Source organism: Oncorhynchus kisutch, linkage group LG14, assembly GCF_002021735.2.
Source record: "Oncorhynchus kisutch isolate 150728-3 linkage group LG14, Okis_V2, whole genome shotgun sequence".
NCBI classification, from domain to species: Eukaryota; Metazoa; Chordata; class Actinopteri; order Salmoniformes; family Salmonidae; genus Oncorhynchus; species Oncorhynchus kisutch.
The window spans coordinates 17,844,556-17,862,913 of NC_034187.2; positions in this window are offsets into that span (position 1 = coordinate 17,844,556).

The window sequence follows — 18,358 nt, forward strand, 5'->3', positions numbered from 1 at the left end:
GCGGTCCTCATGAGAGCCAGTTTCATCATAGCGCATGATGGTTTTTGTGACTGCACTTGAAGAAACATTCAAAGTTCTTGAAATTCTCCGTATTGACTGACCTTCATGTCTCAAAGTAATGATGGACTGTTGTTTCTCTTTGCTTATTTGAGCTGTTCTTGCCATAATATGGACTTGGTCTTTTACCAAATCTGAATACCTACCCTAACTTGTCACAACACAACTGATTGGCTCAAATGCATTAAGAAGGAAAGAAATTCCACAAATGAACTTTTAACAAGGCACACCTGTTAATTGTTAAATAACACTTGTTACCACTTATTAAATAATAATGTCCAGTTTCTTCTACTTCTTTGAGACTTGTGCTGTACAGTTTATAACTGTGGCAATGAACGCACCCAAATCCAAATGTTTAACACACAGGGTATCTTTTGTCTGGCAGCAAACATTTACTACAGGCTGTGGTGTATCCACTACCATATCTTCACTAGCATCTCTTGTTTTCTCAACTATTTTAGTCGACCTGCAAAGGAGATTCAATTGTCCGCTCTTACTTTTGCCACCTCCATTTCCTTCACCCTTACAGGGCACTCCAGGAACTCAGGATCATGATCCCCACCATAATTGCAAACCGTCTTCCTTCTACACACCATTCTTCAGTATACTCTGTTCGTCTGCACACACTTGAGAAATTGCTCTTTTTCAAAAAACAACAGGACCGACAGACTTTCTTCTTTTTCTCTATTCACCCAGCGAGTCAGACGCCAGGCACCAAACACACCAGGAATTATCTTCAGGTATTCAACCTGAACATCTGTTTTCACCCCTGAGATGACTCCTTTCACAGGTTTTCTACTCCGAAGTAAAAAACACAAAACTTCTGTTGTCCGGATTAGGGCTGTGGTGTTCACAAAATTTCATCAGCATATGATTGTCACAAACACATTTAGCATCTCCTGGCTTCCACACATAGCCTACAGGCCACTGATGCAGACCTTTGGAACATCTACATTTTAAAAAGTCTAATAAATCCATTTAGCCTACACCAGTCTATTTCAGAAGAACAGAACAGCATACTCTGAGTTGTCCTTTTGTTAGGTCCCCACGTAGGACTGGCAGCCGGCCAGGTAGGTAGGTACAGTAGATCCAGCTGGCTGGTCGGACAGGTATATATGTCCGGCTCGGCCAGGTAAGTATGTCTGGCTGGCCGGTCGGCCAGATATGTGGGTCCGACAGGCCGGCCAGGTAGGTAGTTCCAGGCCGGCCAGGTAGATAGATCCATCCCGCCGGCCAGGTAGGTAAGAATTTTGTTTTTTAAATCTGTTTCTACTTGCATCAGTTACCTGATGTGGAATAGAGTTCCATGTAGCCATGGCTCTATGTAGTGCTGCGCGCCTCCCATAGTCTATTCTTGAATTGGAGATTGGGAAGAGACCTTTGGTGACATCTTGTGGGGTATGCATGGGTGTCCGAGCTGTGTGCTAGTAGTTTAAACAGACACCTTGATGCATTCAGCCTGTCAACACTTCTTACAAAAACAAGTAGTGATGAATCTCTCCAGTTTGAGCCATGAGAGATTGACATGCATATTATTCATGTTAGCTCTTCGTGTACATTTAAGGGCCAGCCATGCTGCCCTGTTCTGAGCCAATTGTAATTTTCTGAGGTTCCCACTATCAACAAGGAAGGTCCTCCAGGCTCTAGTTTTATCGCACCTGGACTAGTGTTCAGTCATGTGGTCAGGTGCCACAAAACTAGAGCCTGGAGGACCTTCCTTGTTGATAGTGTTGTTAAAAAGGCAGATCGGCGCTATATTGCGGACAGACGTCTCCCGATTTTTAGCTACTGTTGTATCAACATGTTTTGACCAACTTGCTCAGTTTCCACATGATTTATTGCAATATTTAGTTGAGATCTAGGGTTAAGTGAATGATTTATCCCAAAACAATGCTTTTCGTTTTTGAAATATTTTGGACTAAATTATTCCTTGCCACCCATTCTGAAATGAATTGCAGCTCTTTAAGTGTTGCTGTGATTTCACTAGCTCTAGTAGCTGATGTGTATAGTGTTGAGGCCAGTGGCATGTCATTAGTAAAGACTGAAAAAAGTAATGGGCCTAGACAGATGCCCTGGGAAATTCCTGATTCTACCTGAATTACTTTGGAGAGGATTCCATTAAAGAACACCCTCTGTGTTCTGTTAGACAATTAACTCTTTATCCACAATATAGCAGGGGGTGTAAAGCCATAACACACGGACATATTCAATCTCTCCCTATCCCAGTCAGCTGTCCCCACATGCTTCAAGATGGACACCAATGTTCCTGTTCCCAAGAAAGTGAAGGTAACTAAACTAAAGTACTATCGCCACGTAGCACTCACTTCTGTCATCATGAAGTGCTTTGAGAGACTAGTCAAGGATCATATCACCTCCACCCTACCTGATACCCTAGACCCACTCCAATTTGCTTACCGCCCCAAAAGGTCCACACACTGCACTCTGCCCTCTCCTGTACTCCCTGTTCACTATCACGAGAATTTTGCTAGCTCAATGGTTGAACTCAACTATCACTCAAGCTTTGTCTATTTCCCAGAGGTCGTAAATCTCCGGTTAATAAAGAATTAGACAAAGTCTCAGATTCTGCAATGGATCAATACTTTATTCAGAGAGCGCTCTGTCTTCTAAATGAGAACACAATATTTTTATAGCACACACACACACAAACATACATTGTTTATCACCCTTCTGCAACATGTTTCATTATCTTCTGCAAGCCATTTCTAACAGTTTTTCTCCTCCCTGTGGTGGGGAGGCCTCTTTCCAGTTTTTAGTTGAATGTCTCAACTGTACCCAGCTCATATTGTGAAATAGTAACACAATTGCCTAGACACACACCTTATTGGATTTACACACATTTCATACAATTATATGGTTTCAGGGTGGAATACTTTAGTCATTATCTTAAACATACATATTATTCTATCATTCACCCACGACTGCGTGGCCATGCACGCCTCCAACTCAATCATCAAGCTTGCAGGCAACACTACAGTGGTAGACTTGATTACCAACAATGACGAGACGCCCTACAAGGAGGAGGTGAGGGCATCGGAGTGTGGTGTCAGGAAAATAACCTCTCACTCAACTTCAACAAAAGAAAGGAGATGATCGTGGACTTCAGGAAATAGCAGAGGGTGCATCCCGCCATCCACATTGACGGGACAGTAGTGGAGAAGGTGGACATTTTTAAGTTCCTCGGCGTACACAAGAACAACAAACTGAAATGGTCCACCCACACAGATAGCATGGTGAAGAAGGCGCAACAGCGCCTCTTCATACTCAGGAGGCTGAAGAAATGTGGCTTGTCACCTATAACACTCACAAACTTTTACAGATGCACAATTGAGAGCATCCTGTCGGGCTGTGTCACCGCCTGGTACGGAAACTGCACCGCCCTGCTTTCCAGAGGGTAGTGAGGTCTGCACAACGCATCACCGGTGGCAAACTACCTGCCCTACAGGATACCTAAATGACCCGACGTCACAGGAAGGCCAAAAAGATCCTCAAGGACAACAACCACCCGACCCACTGCCTGTTCACCCCGCTATTATCCAGAAGGCGAGGTCAGTAAAGTTTCATCAAAGCTGGGACAGAGAGACTGAAAAACAGCTGCTGCCAACATACAGTCTCAAATCTCTGGCCACTTTAAGAAATTGATTTAATAAAGGTATCACTTTATATAATGCCACTTGAATAATGTTTACATACCCTACATTATTAATCTCATATGTATATACTGTATTCTATACCATCTACTGCATCTTGCCTATGCCTGCACGGCCATCGCTCATCCATTTATTTATATATATTCTTAGTCATTCCTTTACATTTGTGTGTATTAGGTAGTCTTTGTGAATTTGTTAGATTACTTGTTAGATATTACTGCACTGTCAGAACTACAAGCATAAGCATTTCGCTACACTCGCATTAACATCTGCTAACCATGTGTATGTGATAAAATAATTTAAATGTTGGAAGATAATGATGAAATAATTCCACTCTGAAACCTTATAATTGTATGAAATTGATTAGAATCATAAAATTATAATCTGATGTGTGTACCTTTAGTCAGAATTAGGTTAAACAATGTATCTGTATAGTGGAAAAACACAGACTGTCTGAGCAAGGCGTAGCTTCGGTGCCGACCTGGCTAGGCCCCTGAGAGACTTGGGAGAGGACAGGGAGTACTTCTCAAGGTCTCAGGTCGGCTAGGCCTCTGAGAGACTTGGGAGAGGACAGGGAGTACTTCTCAAGGTCTCAGGTCGGCTAGGCCTCTGAGAGATTTGGGAGAGGACAGGGAGTACTTCTCAAGGTCTCCCTAATCTCGGGGGATGGAACTGTCGGCTGGGTAGTGATACAGTATGTGCATAGGATACCTACTGTTTGTGTGTGAAGGTATGTGCGTAAGGAGCCAGTATAAAATGGATGGTTTTGTACAACAGACTAGGACGTCCTCGTGAATAAACACTTTGACTATTGTAAGCTGAGAAATCTGTCTGTTTCATTTAAACCAGAATCTTACAAACTCTTTATGAACATTGATAACAAAATTCTAGTAACAATTTGGTCCTTCGAGCCGGATTCCAATACCTGTCCCTGTCGTCCAAAGGTAACACGCCGAAGACCGTGCACGGGCGGGTCATTGACCCGTTAATTAAAGACCTGTCCCCTAACATTGGAGTTCCATAACGGGCCGGTATATATCTATGGTCGACAGAGACAGTGACGGAATCCAACCAACATTGCTTTTCCCAGCCTACAAGACAAGTTGAGTAAGTCTTGATTCACGAATTTGGGGAATATTTTAAGACATCTTGGACTTGATATTCTAAACACCTAGAATTAATCAAAGATAGGAACTTAGGTATTCTAAACAGATTCACCGGGACGGTCTAATACTTTGTGTATTAACAAAATCATTCAGACCTGAGGTACCTGTGCACGACCACATACAAAATTCTCATATCAGTATGTGACCAATAAAATTTGATTTGATATGTTTTTCCATTAGCAGACTATGTTCCATAATGTCAAAACCTGCACTGAAGTGTAACAAAACAGCTTTTCATCATAAATATCTCTCAGCCAATCATCAGTCATTTGTTTAAGTGTCATGCTTGTTGAATGTTCTTCCCTATAAGCCTGATGAAAGTCTGTTGTAAATTTGTTTACAGTAAAATAGCATTGTGTCTTGTCAAACACAATTTTTTCCAAAAGTTTACTAAGGGTTGGTAACATTAGTAAATGGGATAAGCAATTTCATAAATGTGTCAAGTGCAGCATCTGGTTGCTCCTCATTACACACCACGGACCAACACATATTCTTTACATCAACAACATAGGAATCATGTCTCTCTTCTCAGCACTTACGATACATTTTCTGCTCTGAGATGCTTTGTGGTTACGGGTCCAGGTAAAAAGAGACACATTTTGCCACATTTGATCACAGCTTCTGTCCATCCACGGCCTGTTACATAGGTGTGTGTCTTTGTTTGTGGTATCTGTCCTCTGCTATGTGATCAGAGCAGAGTTTTTCTACTGTTTCTTTTCACTCAATGAAGAACTAAATAGTGTTTGTGGGTTGGTGGTTTTCCTTTGAAAGTTAAATTAATCTCTCACTTTTTTTTCTTATAGTTCTATGTCCCTTTTTAGCTCTCTTTATCACAGAGATAGGTTTGATACTTTTTATTAAACTTTTTAAACTCAATTTGAGTGACTGTGTGACTGCTGTTACAATTATTTTGGCTCTACCTCAGGCTCTAAATGATTAATCTCCCGTATCCTGGACAGGACCCAGATTCTGGAACAGTTTACTGAGTCTCTGAAGCAGTTGAAGGGTTTCCGGCAGCAGACTGTTCAGACTCACGTGACCGCAGCTCTCTCCAGTGTCCTGAAGGTAAACACTCAGAGCCTGAACTCTGACATCTTGGTAGGCCTGATAGAGTTGCCTTTTGCATTACCAACCTATACAATATTATGTTTTCTTACTCTAAAACCCCCTGCTGTGCTGCATGGCTGCTGAGGGCTTGTCTCGCTTGGTACAGGTGGTCAACGACCCTGCATTCACCCTCTCCATGACCCTGCTCAGCTTCGAAAAGTGAGTGGACAACCCCCAACCCCTTACCACACACATACTGGACTGTTCTGCCTTTGGCAGTGATATTGTACAATGTCTTGCACTGTCTTCATTTAGGATGCCATATTAGCGTTCATACTAAGTTAATGTTGTGACATTTGTGTGTTGGTTGGACAACAGTTTATCAGTTTCACAGTGTGTTGGACCTCAGATTGATCCTATCTCACCCCCCACCAGGTTGAAGACCGATGCTGTGAGGCGTACGGGTCATGCACTGGTGCTGGGTGCCCTGTACCGCTATGTAGAGGCCATCAGCTCCCCCCAGCACCTCAGTTACTGTGTGGGCATCCTCTTCACCCTGTCCCAAGACAGCATTTCCCGAGAGGTCCAAGTACAGAGTTTGTTTCTATCGTCACCCACTCAACAGCTGTTATGGACAGACCCTGTATGTCACTTCCTCAGCACCTCAAAAAATAAGTTGAAAAGGTCTATAGGGAAATAAAAGTCTCTGTTGGGAACTTGGCAACTGTTTCCTCTTTGTCTGTACAAGAGGTGGGTGCTGCACTCTCTGTCCAAGGATGATGGACCTGGATGGTCCTCTGTACCATGGCCATGTGAAGGCCAGCATCACCCTGGTGCTGAGGCAGCTGCTCTCTATCCCCCCCACCCATGTAGAGACATACCAGAGCCTGGTCCGCTGCCTAAACTCCCTCATCACCACCCTAGGACCTTACCTACAAGGTGACTCCCATACTTAATACAAAGACTGTCAAGGATAATCTGATAGAGAAGAAAAAGAGGGGTTTATTTTACAATATGAGGACCTGACCTACAAGGTGACCAAACTCATAGGTGCACACTGAGTCACTGTAAAGTAGAAATCTGATACCAGAGAAAATACCATTGATTTCTTGGATTGTTTTACAGAATGTGTCTTAATGTAGCATGTTGACGTTTATTTTAGTTTTTATTTTAGTTTTTATTTCACCTTTATTTAACCAGGTAGGTCAGTTGAGAACAAGTTCTCATTTACAACTGCGACCTGGTCAAGATAGCGCAACGCAGTGCGACACAAACAACGCGGAGATACACATGGAATAAACAAATGTACAGTCAATAACACAATAGAAAAGTCTACATACAGTGTGTGAAAATGCAGTAAGATTAGGGAGGTAAGGCAATAAACAGGCCATAGGGGCGAAAAAATTACAATTTAGCAGTTAAACACTGGAGTGATAGATGTGCAACAGATGAATGTGCAAGTAGAGATACTGGGGTGCAAAGGAGCAAAACAATTAATAACAGTATGGGGATGCGGTAGTTGGGTGGGCTATTTACAGATGGGCTAAGTACAGGTGAAATGATCGGTTTATTGGGATGAGTCTTGTCCTTGAGGTAGAACTGAGTGATTTCCACTAGATGGGCAGCTGTAAAGTCAAAATTGGTTATATTGTAAAACTTCATCAAAACAAAAAGGAGCTTTTTGGTTTTAATTCAAGCTTTGGGTTAGCAGTGTGATTAAGGTTAGAGGTTAAGCTTGAATGACTTTGTAAGCCTTGCCAGGCACCTCACGATAGGATATTATCACTGTCACGGCTGTTGAATGAAGAGGACCAGGGTGCAGCGTGCTGAGCGTACATTTTGTTTTTATTAGAAAAGACGCCGAACAACACAATAAACACTACAAAACAAACCGTGAAGTTAAAGGCTATGTGCCATAAACAAAGTCAACTTCACACAAAGACAGGTGGGAAAAGGGCTACCCAAGTATGGTTCTCAATCAGAGACAACGATAGACATCTGTCCTTGATTGAGAACCATACCCGGCCAAAACATAGAAATACAAATAATAGAACATAGAATACCCACCCCAAATCACACCCTTACCAAACCAAATAGAGACATAAAAAGGATCTCTAAAGTCAGGGCGTGACATTACCCCCCCCCCCCCAAAGGTGCGGTCTCCGGCCGCAAAACCTGAACCTATAGGGGAGGGTCTGGGTGGGAATCTATCCGCGGTGGCGGCTCAGGTGCGGGACGCAGACACCATGGATCATCACTGGAGGCTTCGTGCCAAGGATCATCACTGGAGGCTTCGTGCCATGAATCATCACTGGAGGCTTCGTGCCATGGATCATCACTGGAGGCTTCGTGCCATGGATCATCACTGGAGGCTTCATGCCATGGATCATCACTGGAGGCTTCGTGCCATGGAACATCACTGGGGTGGACAGTCACACAGGAGGCCTGGCTCTGGGAGCAGGCACAGGACTCACCAGGCTGGGGAGACATACAGGAGGCTTTGTCCTTTGCAGAGGCATCGGATACACTGGGCCTTGGAGGCGCACTGGCGGTCTCAAGCGCAGAGCTGGCACAACCCATTCTGACTGGATGCCCACTTCCCCCCCGGTAAATGCGGGATGCTGGCACAGAGCACACTGGCCTGGGAATGCTCACTCGAGACACTGTGCGCATCACCGCATAGCACGGTGCCTGACCAGTCACATGCTCGCCACGGTAAGTACGTGGGAGTTGGCTCAGGTCTGAATCCTGACTCTGCCACACTCCCCTTTCCCCAGGCCTCTCGTGCCTGCTTCGATGGTCAGCCTCCTCATATTGCCACCGCTCAGCTTTAGCTGCTTCCAGTTCCTCTTTCGGACTGCGATATTCCCCAGCCTGCCTCCAGGGTCCTTTCCCGTCCAGGATTTCCTCCCGAGTCCATGAATCCTGAACACGCTGCTCCTCCTTACCACTCTGCTTGGTCTGTTTGTGGTGGGAAGTTCTGTCACGGCCATTGAATGAAGAGGACCAAGGCTCAGCGTGGTGAGCGTACATTTTATTTTTATTAGAAAAGACGCCGAACAACACAATAAACACAACAAAACAAACCGTGAAGCTAAAGGCTATGTGCCATAAACAAAGTCAACCTCCCACAAAGACAGGTGGGAAAAGGGCTACCTAAGTATGGTTCTCAATCAGAGACAACGATAGACATCTGTCCCTGATTGAGAACCATACCCGGCCATAACATAGAAATACAAATAATAGAACATAGAATACCCACCCCAAATCACACCCTGACCAAACCAAATAGAGACATAAAAAGTATCTCTAAGGTCAGGGCGTGACAATCACAATACTTAGGTGCGGATTCTATATGTATAGTGATTCGATACTGCAATTTGTGTCTGCTGCAGAGAGATGAGAGACCATTAGAATATTAGTTTTGATCAGTCATGGGGAAAAAAGTGCTGAAAACAGAAGACGGAGAACAAGTTATAACAAGCTAAAGGATGAAAAATACCTGAGTTTTGGTGCAGGTACAGCTGACTACCGCTAGCTAAAGCTACCTAGCAAAAATAATTGATACTTGCAGTCAAAGTATCGATATAATATCACCCAAAATAATATTGCAGTATGTAGCTATACATTTTTTCTCCCCCATCACTAATATGTAGGAGTGTCATTTTGGTAATAGGCAAACAGAGGAGGAGGAAGAGGAAGAGGAGGCATGTGTATCCTACTGTGGAAGAGTTTTGAAATCTGCCACACACCCTTTGAAACAGCAATTGTTTTCTTGGATGAAAAAAGCATGCACACATTTAAAAATGATATGCATCTTATCCTTCTGTCTATAAAATGTCTAGCACAACTAGCTACATTTCTTTTTCCGCTTTACACATGTATTCTGGGATTCCACCTCTGTAAACGTCATTTGCCTGATGACGGGCTAGAGAACGAGTCTCATTTCATACAAGCGCATTTGTTTCCTTCCCTAGACTCCCCTCCTCCACTATACCTTTGACCTTTTTCAAAAGAAGGCGAGGAGAGGATGGAGAAGAGGACGTGAAAGATCCTAGGTAGCTAATTAGCTAATGTCATTCCTAGCTGATGCTAAGCTATTGAGCTAATGATTCCATTAGGATAGTGTCAGCAATCACTCAGACACACACACACGCAAACACACACACACACACACACACACACACACACACACACACACACACACACACACACTCCAACACAGCCATAGAAATAAGAAATAGACCTACCTAGTTGAACACAGTTCTCTTTTGATTGTTGATGACATTTTTTTGTTATAAAATGTGTTAAACCAGGCAGTCCCAGAGAGTGTTTGTGCACCTTTGTAGTGACGGTGTGCATTCCCTCTCATACAGGAGATCTTGTTGGATTATTCTATGTTGGTAGGTTCTTTCTTGTAATTGGGAGAGGGGAATCCGATTTACATGTCAATGCAACACAAGTTATTCCTCAAATGTACATTTATGAAGTTACCCAGAAGGCATATTTCAGGGACAAGTGGGAAAGGGACCTCCATAATAAAGGCCAGGGAGTCATAAACATCACTCTCTGGATTTACGTACATCTGGTTTTGTGCATTGTTGCATTAGCAATTAGTCCACTCTTAATAAAATCTGTATGTGTCATTGTTAGCTTTGGTAAAGTCATATCTCCAAAAGTGCTTCTGAGAAAGTTTCTTAACTGTAAATAACAAAATACCCCATCAAAATACCCCATCTATATAACTATGTTCTACATGACATAAGTACCCCATCTATATAACAATGTTCTACATGACATAAGTACCCCATCTATACAACAATGTTCTACATGACATAAGTACCCCATCTATATAACAATGTTCTACATGACATAAGTACCCCATCTATATAACAATATTCTACATGACATAAGTATCCCATCTATATAACAATGTTCTACATGACATAAGTACCCCATCTATATAAATATGTTCTACATGACATAAGTACCCCATCTATATAACAATGTTCTACATGACATAAGTACCCCATCTATATAACAATGTTCTACATGACATAAGTACCCCATCTATATAACAATGTTCTAAATGACATAAGTATCCCATCTATATAACAATGTTCTACATGACATAAGTACCCCATCTATATAACAATGTTCTACATGACATAAGTACCCCATCTATATAAATATGTTCTACATGACATAAGTACCCCATCTATATAACAATGTTCTACATGACATAAGTACCCCATCTATATAACAATGTTCTACATGACATAAGTACCCCATCTATATAACAATGTTCTACATGACATAAGTATCCCATCTATATAACAATGTTCTACATGACATAAGTACCCCATCTATATAACAATGTTCTACATGACATAAGTACCCCATCTATATAACAATGTTCTACATGACATAAGTATCCCATCTATATAACAATGTTCTACATGACATAAGTATCCCATCTATATAACAATGTTCTACATGACATAAGTACCCCATCTATATAACAATGTTCTACATGACATAAGTACCCCATCTATATAACAATGTTCTACATGACATAAGTACCCCATCTATATAACAATGTTCTACATGACATAAGTACCCCATCTATATAACAATGTTCTACATGACATAAGTACCCCATCTATATAACAATGTTCTACATGACATAAGTACCCCATCTATATAACAATGTTCTAAATGACATAAGTACCCCATCTATATAACAATGTTCTACATGACATAAGTACCCCATCTATATAACAATGTTCTAAATGACATAAGTACCCCATCTATATAACAATGTTCTACATGACATAAGTATCCCATCTATATAACAATGTTCTACATGACATAAGTACCCCATCTATATAACAATGTTCTAAATGACATAAGTACCCCATCTATATAACAATGTTCTACATGACATAAGTACCCCATCTATACAATGTTATAGTCAAAGTCTAGTCTATAGTCAAAGTCTTGTTTCAGACCAAATAACTTACGAATTTCATACCAAGATTTTACTAAATTGATGGTACAGGGATTGCTTGTTTTTGTTGATATAGTCTTGGGGTTCCACTTGTAGATAATATTACTCCCAACCTCTTCATTAAGAGCAAACATTTCCATCTGAGTCCAAGAAATGGCTGGTTCAGTTTCAAATAGGAATGAAATTAACCTTTTTACGGCTGCGGTCCCTGTACAGGGACCAAATCAGCGGAAATTTCAGAGAGCCAACTAATAGTACTCGATACAACTCAAACTTTCATTAAAACACACATGCAGGGTATTCAATTAAAGCTACACTCGTTGTGAATCTAGCCAACATGTCAGATTTGTCAAATGCTTTTCGGCGAAAGCATGAGAAGCTATTATCTGATAGCATGCAACCCCCGAAATAACCAAATGGGACGTAAACAGAAATAATTAGCGTAGCCGGCGCTACACAAAACGCAGAAATAAAATATAAAACATTCATTACCTTTGACGAGCTTCTTTGTTGGCACTCCTATATGTCCCATAAACATCACAATTGGGTATTTTTTTCCCCGATTAAATCGGTCCATGTATACCCAAAATGTCCATTTATGAAGCCCGTCTGATCCACGGAAAAAGCACCTTTCTAAAACGCAACAGCGTTTTTTTAAATTAAAAAAGTTGCCTATAAACTTTGACAAAACACTTCAAACTACCTTTGTAAACCAACTTTAGGTATTAATAAACGTTAATAATCGATCAAATTGATCACGGGGCGATCTGTATTCGATAGCAGCAAGTCTTGAAATCATCGTCCATATTCTCTCTTTCATAACTTCCTTCGGTGGACCCCAAGACAGGAAGTGCCTATACGTCATCCCACCAAGGATAAACTACAACTGAATTGCCAGTACTGGTGACATCGTGTGGAAGCTGTAGGCATTGTAAACGGGGCTCTATCTATGTTCCCTTGCCTTAGACAATACAGAGACTGGCGGATGGATATTTTTTTTGTGTTTTTGGTGAACAGTTTGTCTCCTAAACATGTTCTGTTATAGCCACAGACATGATTTAACCAGTTTTAGAGACTTCAGAGTGTTTTCTATCCACACATGCTAATCATATTCATTTACTATATTCCTTGCATGAGTAGCAGGACGTTGAAATCTTGCGCGATTTTTAACAAAAAGCTGTGAAAATTCGCAGCCTCCCTAACAGGTTTTAATCTAATTTGCGCTGGCCAGTAATACATCTTGAAATTTGGTAGCAGAGACCTCCTAGACTATAATCCCACGTTAATTTGCCCAGGCTCACCCTTGGGGTTTTACGGTTCCATACAAATTGTCTTATGGTCTTGTTAAAGGACTTAAAGAAACTCTCGGGTAGGGATTTGGGTAAAGATTGAAATCGGTACATCATTTTAGGCAGAACGTTCATCTTAATACAGCTAATTATCCCAAATAATGTGAGAGGCAGATATCTCCTTCTATTCAAGTCATCCACCACCTTCTGAACTAAGGCAGAGTAGTTAAGCTTGTACACATTTCTTAAGTCATTATCAGCTCCTAGATATTTGAACCCCTGTGGCAACCATCTGAACGGACCCAAGTCAGTTAAAGTATTTAACTTTTGTCCATGTTAAGCCTACTTTTTTATTAGTGTTTTCTTTGTCCGCTGCGCCACTCGGGAGTTGTTCCTTCCCTCCCTCCCTCCCTGCACGAACCCAGTCTTCACTATGAGTCATGCATACATCAATTGTCTTAAATCATTTATTTATTAACTAACTAAACAATCACAGAAGTGCACACACAAACAAACAAAGTAAATATGGTTACAAGAAATGAAAGGGGAATGTGCCGGCTTGGCGTCTTGTTCGACAAAAGGGGAGTGGGGGTCAGCTGAGAAGTCACTACATAGTTGATAATTATAACAATTGAAATGCTAATTTTCACATGAATGCTCACATGCACATGAACGCTCACTCATTCGGGAACAATTGCAATCAATATATATATTTACGCTCAGTGTGTCGTCGGGATCTCTGTTGAAAAATGTGTTTCTGTTGGAGAGTTTGTCCGCCCTCTCTGTCTGTCGTGGTTAGAATGGATAGTTCAGAGTGACATTCATTCATGTCGTTATGGATAGATGTTTCGGCGGTTGTCGGTCTTCGCGTTCAATGATACCGAATTCCTAGCTGCAGACTAGTAATTCATATCAAAGACTTGTTCTTATTCTGTCGGTATCGATATTCTAAGAGTTTAACCACGTGGGCTGGTTAAAAGAGTCAGTAGTCTGGTCTCAAACCTTGGCCCTCTCCTTATCGAGGTAAGCTGGTCTGCAACCTTTGTCCTCTCGTAATTGAGAGCAACATGGTCTGTTGAGAAATTCTCAAGGTGGGTTTTTATTCGGAACATGCAAAAGGGCTGTCTCATGACGCCCGGTCCTGTCTGTGCCCCTGGGGGCGTGCCAAGGACTTAGTGAAACTTTTTAGGGAATTGGAGTTTCCTTTATTAAACAGTCCAAAATCACATTTCACAATTTCACAAACAGTTCCATCCCCACTCATTAATTTTATACAACAATTAGATGTAAGCCTCATATCTGAGGCTATTATATAAACAGCGTTATGGTAATGTAGCCGTATTGTCTCCCATGAGTTTCACAAAATTGTACCACACGGACCAGTTCGTAGCTGGATTCTTCACCAATCTTTTATACCTTCTCCAGAACATAAATGTTGTTCGGACCTCAAGTTCTGTGAGGTGGAAGAAATTCATTTGTTCTCTATGAAAATTCACTCTGTCTCTATACTGTGGCCATGAGGAGATAATCTCCTCTAGGAATTTATGACCTTTCTCTGACCACAGCAGCCTGGGTGTAGGAGACAAGGAGAGGGGGATGGGGCTTGCTGTACCCAAAGAGGGCAACGTCATGACAGTAGTGAGTTCTGAAAAATGATGACCATGACTGAATGACCATAAGTAGTAAAGATTGATTGATGACTGATCTAAACAACAAACAACATATCATATGGTCACTGATGCAAGTACAACTATCATTCCCAGTACCTCAGCTGTCAGATCTTTCCCACACTCCTCTAGCTTGGTCACAGATATGTTGGCGCAGTCTTGCCAACTTGTTGACAATGACCTAACAAGGATTATAGGGGTTGGCAAGACAGCAAAAACTGATCTAGAACCAGGCTAATACTCCTCCCATCCCCTCTAAAGGGGCTTATGTTGTTTGATATGACAGGAAGATTAACAGCATCATGGCACCAGGGAGGACTAGTTTCTAGTCTCCACTCCCAGGGAGCTAATAACACTTTTCTGTTGCTTGTTGTTTGTCTTCTGCTGTGTAACTCACAGTCTGTTCTCTTTTCTGTCAACCCCTGGTTTGATATAGGATTTTCCAGTTAGCAGTCAAAATCATTTGGGATTCAGTTGTTGACACACAAACATTGAAAGTAATTGCTTGCTGAAATATCCCTGATATTTTGGTTTCACTAGCTGCTCACAGCAATTATTATTTTGTATCCGTTCCAGCATGATGTTGAGCTGAACATTTATTAATTATCTATGATAGTGTTTCTACTGGGGTTTTGAACAGTGGAGTAGTCACACTGTTAAGATGGACAGACTTGGTCCTGTAATGAAATGTGATCTGACTCACTCTTAGTTCCCTTCTTCTATGCTATGAATTGTTATGTTTCAACCAAAGTGCCAATCACTCCTTTATTATGAGACTCTCCATGTGCTACTATCACTTTAGAACACAGAGAGAATGGTCACCCTCTCTACAGGTTAGGGTCTTGTTGTGTCTTTACTGTCAATAAATTAAGACTTTTAGTTTTATCAAAGATTCTCTGTAGTTACTATTACGCGATCAAATAGATTAATCATGTAACTTTAATTAACTAGGAAGTCAGGGCACCAAGGAAAATAATCAGATTACAAGGTTATAATTTCCTAAAATAACTTTTCAGATATTTTATCTGATCAACTAGTCTAGTCATGTCCTGCTAGTGTCCTCACCTGTAGTGCTGTAGTGCTGTAGTCATGTCCTGCTACTGTCCTCACCTGTAGTGCTGTAGTGTTGTAGTCATGTCCTGCTAGTGTCCTCACCTGTAGCCTTTAGTAATGTCCTGCTAGTGTCCTCACCTGTAGTGCTGTAATCATGTCCTGCTAGTGTCCTCACCTGTAGTGCTGTAGTGCTGTAATCATGTCCTGCTACTGTCCTCACCTGTAGTGCTGTAGTGCTGTAGTCATGTCCTGCCAGTGTCCTCACCTGTAGTGCTGTAGTCATGTCCTGCTAGTGGACATGACTACAGGTGAGGACACTAGCAGGACATGACTACAGCGCTACAGGTGAGGACACTAGCAGGACATTACTAAAGGCTACAGGTGAGGACACTAGCAAGACATGACTACAACACTACAGGTGAGGACACTAGCAGGACATTACTACAGCACTACAGGTGAGGACACTAGCAGGACATTACTACAGCGCTACAGGTGAGGACACTAGCAGGACATTACTACAGCACTACAGGTGAGGACACTAGCAGGACATTACTACAGCACTACAGGCTACAGATCATGTTCTGGGCCTGGTGGGGTTGTCTGTGTCACTGGGTAGATGGTAGATCATGTGGGTCAATGGCAGTTAATGTGGGTAGAGAGTAGTTAATGTCGGTAGTTGCTCTGAGTTATTAATCGATGTGTGCCTGTAGTTGGGATGGAATATTGCATTGGTTTAACCATTTTGTGTGTGTTTGTCAGGAGGGACGTTTTGCACATTAGAGACAATGGAGCAGGCCAGACCCTACTACTGCAGTTCCTTGACTCCTATCTTCCAGGCCACGACCCTGTGGCTCAACAGCACTGACTTCATCATGGTTCCCTGCCAACCTGTCACGGCCCGTCACCCCCACCTCCATGGGCCAGTCCACCTCCCTGGCCTCCATCAAGTCCCCTGAGGACATCAGCTCCGACCGACTCGACCTCATCCTGGGTGAGAAGAAATGGGCATGCCCACGGCTTCTCTACTAACTGCCTATGTTGTGTATGGTCTTTCTGTTTGGAGTCACACTGACTCAAGGGCAGCTTTCTATGAATATCATCCAATGAGGGAGAGTGTGGAACAGGAAGACCTGCCTGCCTTGTTTGACCGATCAATGAAGAAACAGCAATGATAGGGAGAAACAGTGGATGATGGGGAGCGTTACCATCTCTAGCACATGTATTCTACCACTGCAAGGTAGTGGTAGAATACCACTACCTTTAAAAGATTGACATTTTGGCCTTCAATGGCCAATGAGGGTAAGCCAAGCTGGGCCTGCTTGCTATACTAACCTGGACTGTGGTTAATTAATTCCATCTAAACTCAACCAAGTCAGGAAGTAAACAGCACAGAGAGTAGGTCAAGACCATGATTAATCGTGAGATTGATTCAGGGAGAATGATTGATTATTTGATCAGTAATGGTCAATACATGACTCACAAATGGACGAATACTCATTTGCAAATGAATGTGTTAAAGCCCTTTAAAAACAACTTTATCTTGTTTTAAAGAATGATCACTCAGATGATAGGCTGATTAAACATTCTCCTCCTCACCTCTCTTGTCTTTTCTATTGTGCTGTGGTTAACCTGTGGTTAATAGTTAAACCCTCTCTCTTCTCCCCTCAGAGGTAGTGTATCCATCCTGCCTACAGTTGATGGGGGTGCTGAGCGAGTTAGTCCAGCAGCCCTGTGGTGTTGGGGCTCTGGGGCCAGGTGGTGCCTCCTTCCCTATGAGTCGCTCAGAGAAGAGCTGTGGGGCCTGGGCCCACATGTTGCACTGTGCCCTCAACCACCCTGCTGGACTTCTGGGACTCGGGTACGGAGTCAGGGACTAAGCGGAATGGGACCGCATGTCACATAGAAAACAGAATCATGCACACACACACAACCAATCACCCCCCGCCCTCCCCATACACACGCAGTCAGTTATGACATGGGAGGCCACATCACAAGGAGAACTTGATCACACAAACCAGCCTACATCAAATGGCATGGCCTTTAGTTTGAAAGTCTACACATGCACAATCCCACTGGCTTCCTGTCAAAGCAAGGGCTGATTTCAAGGTTTTACTGCTAACCTACAAAGCATTACATGGGCTTGCTCCTACCTATCTCTCTGATTTGGTCCTGCCGTACATACCTACACGTACGCTACGGTCACAAGACGCAGGCCTCCTAATTGTCCCTAGAATTTCTAAGCAAACAGCTGGAGGCAGGGCTTTCTCCTATAGAGCTCCATTTTTATGGAACGGTCTGCCTACCCATGTCAGAGACGCAAACTCGGTCTCAACCTTTAAGTCTTTACTGAAGACTCATCTCTTCAGTGGGTCATATGATTGAGTGTAGTCTGGCCCAGGAG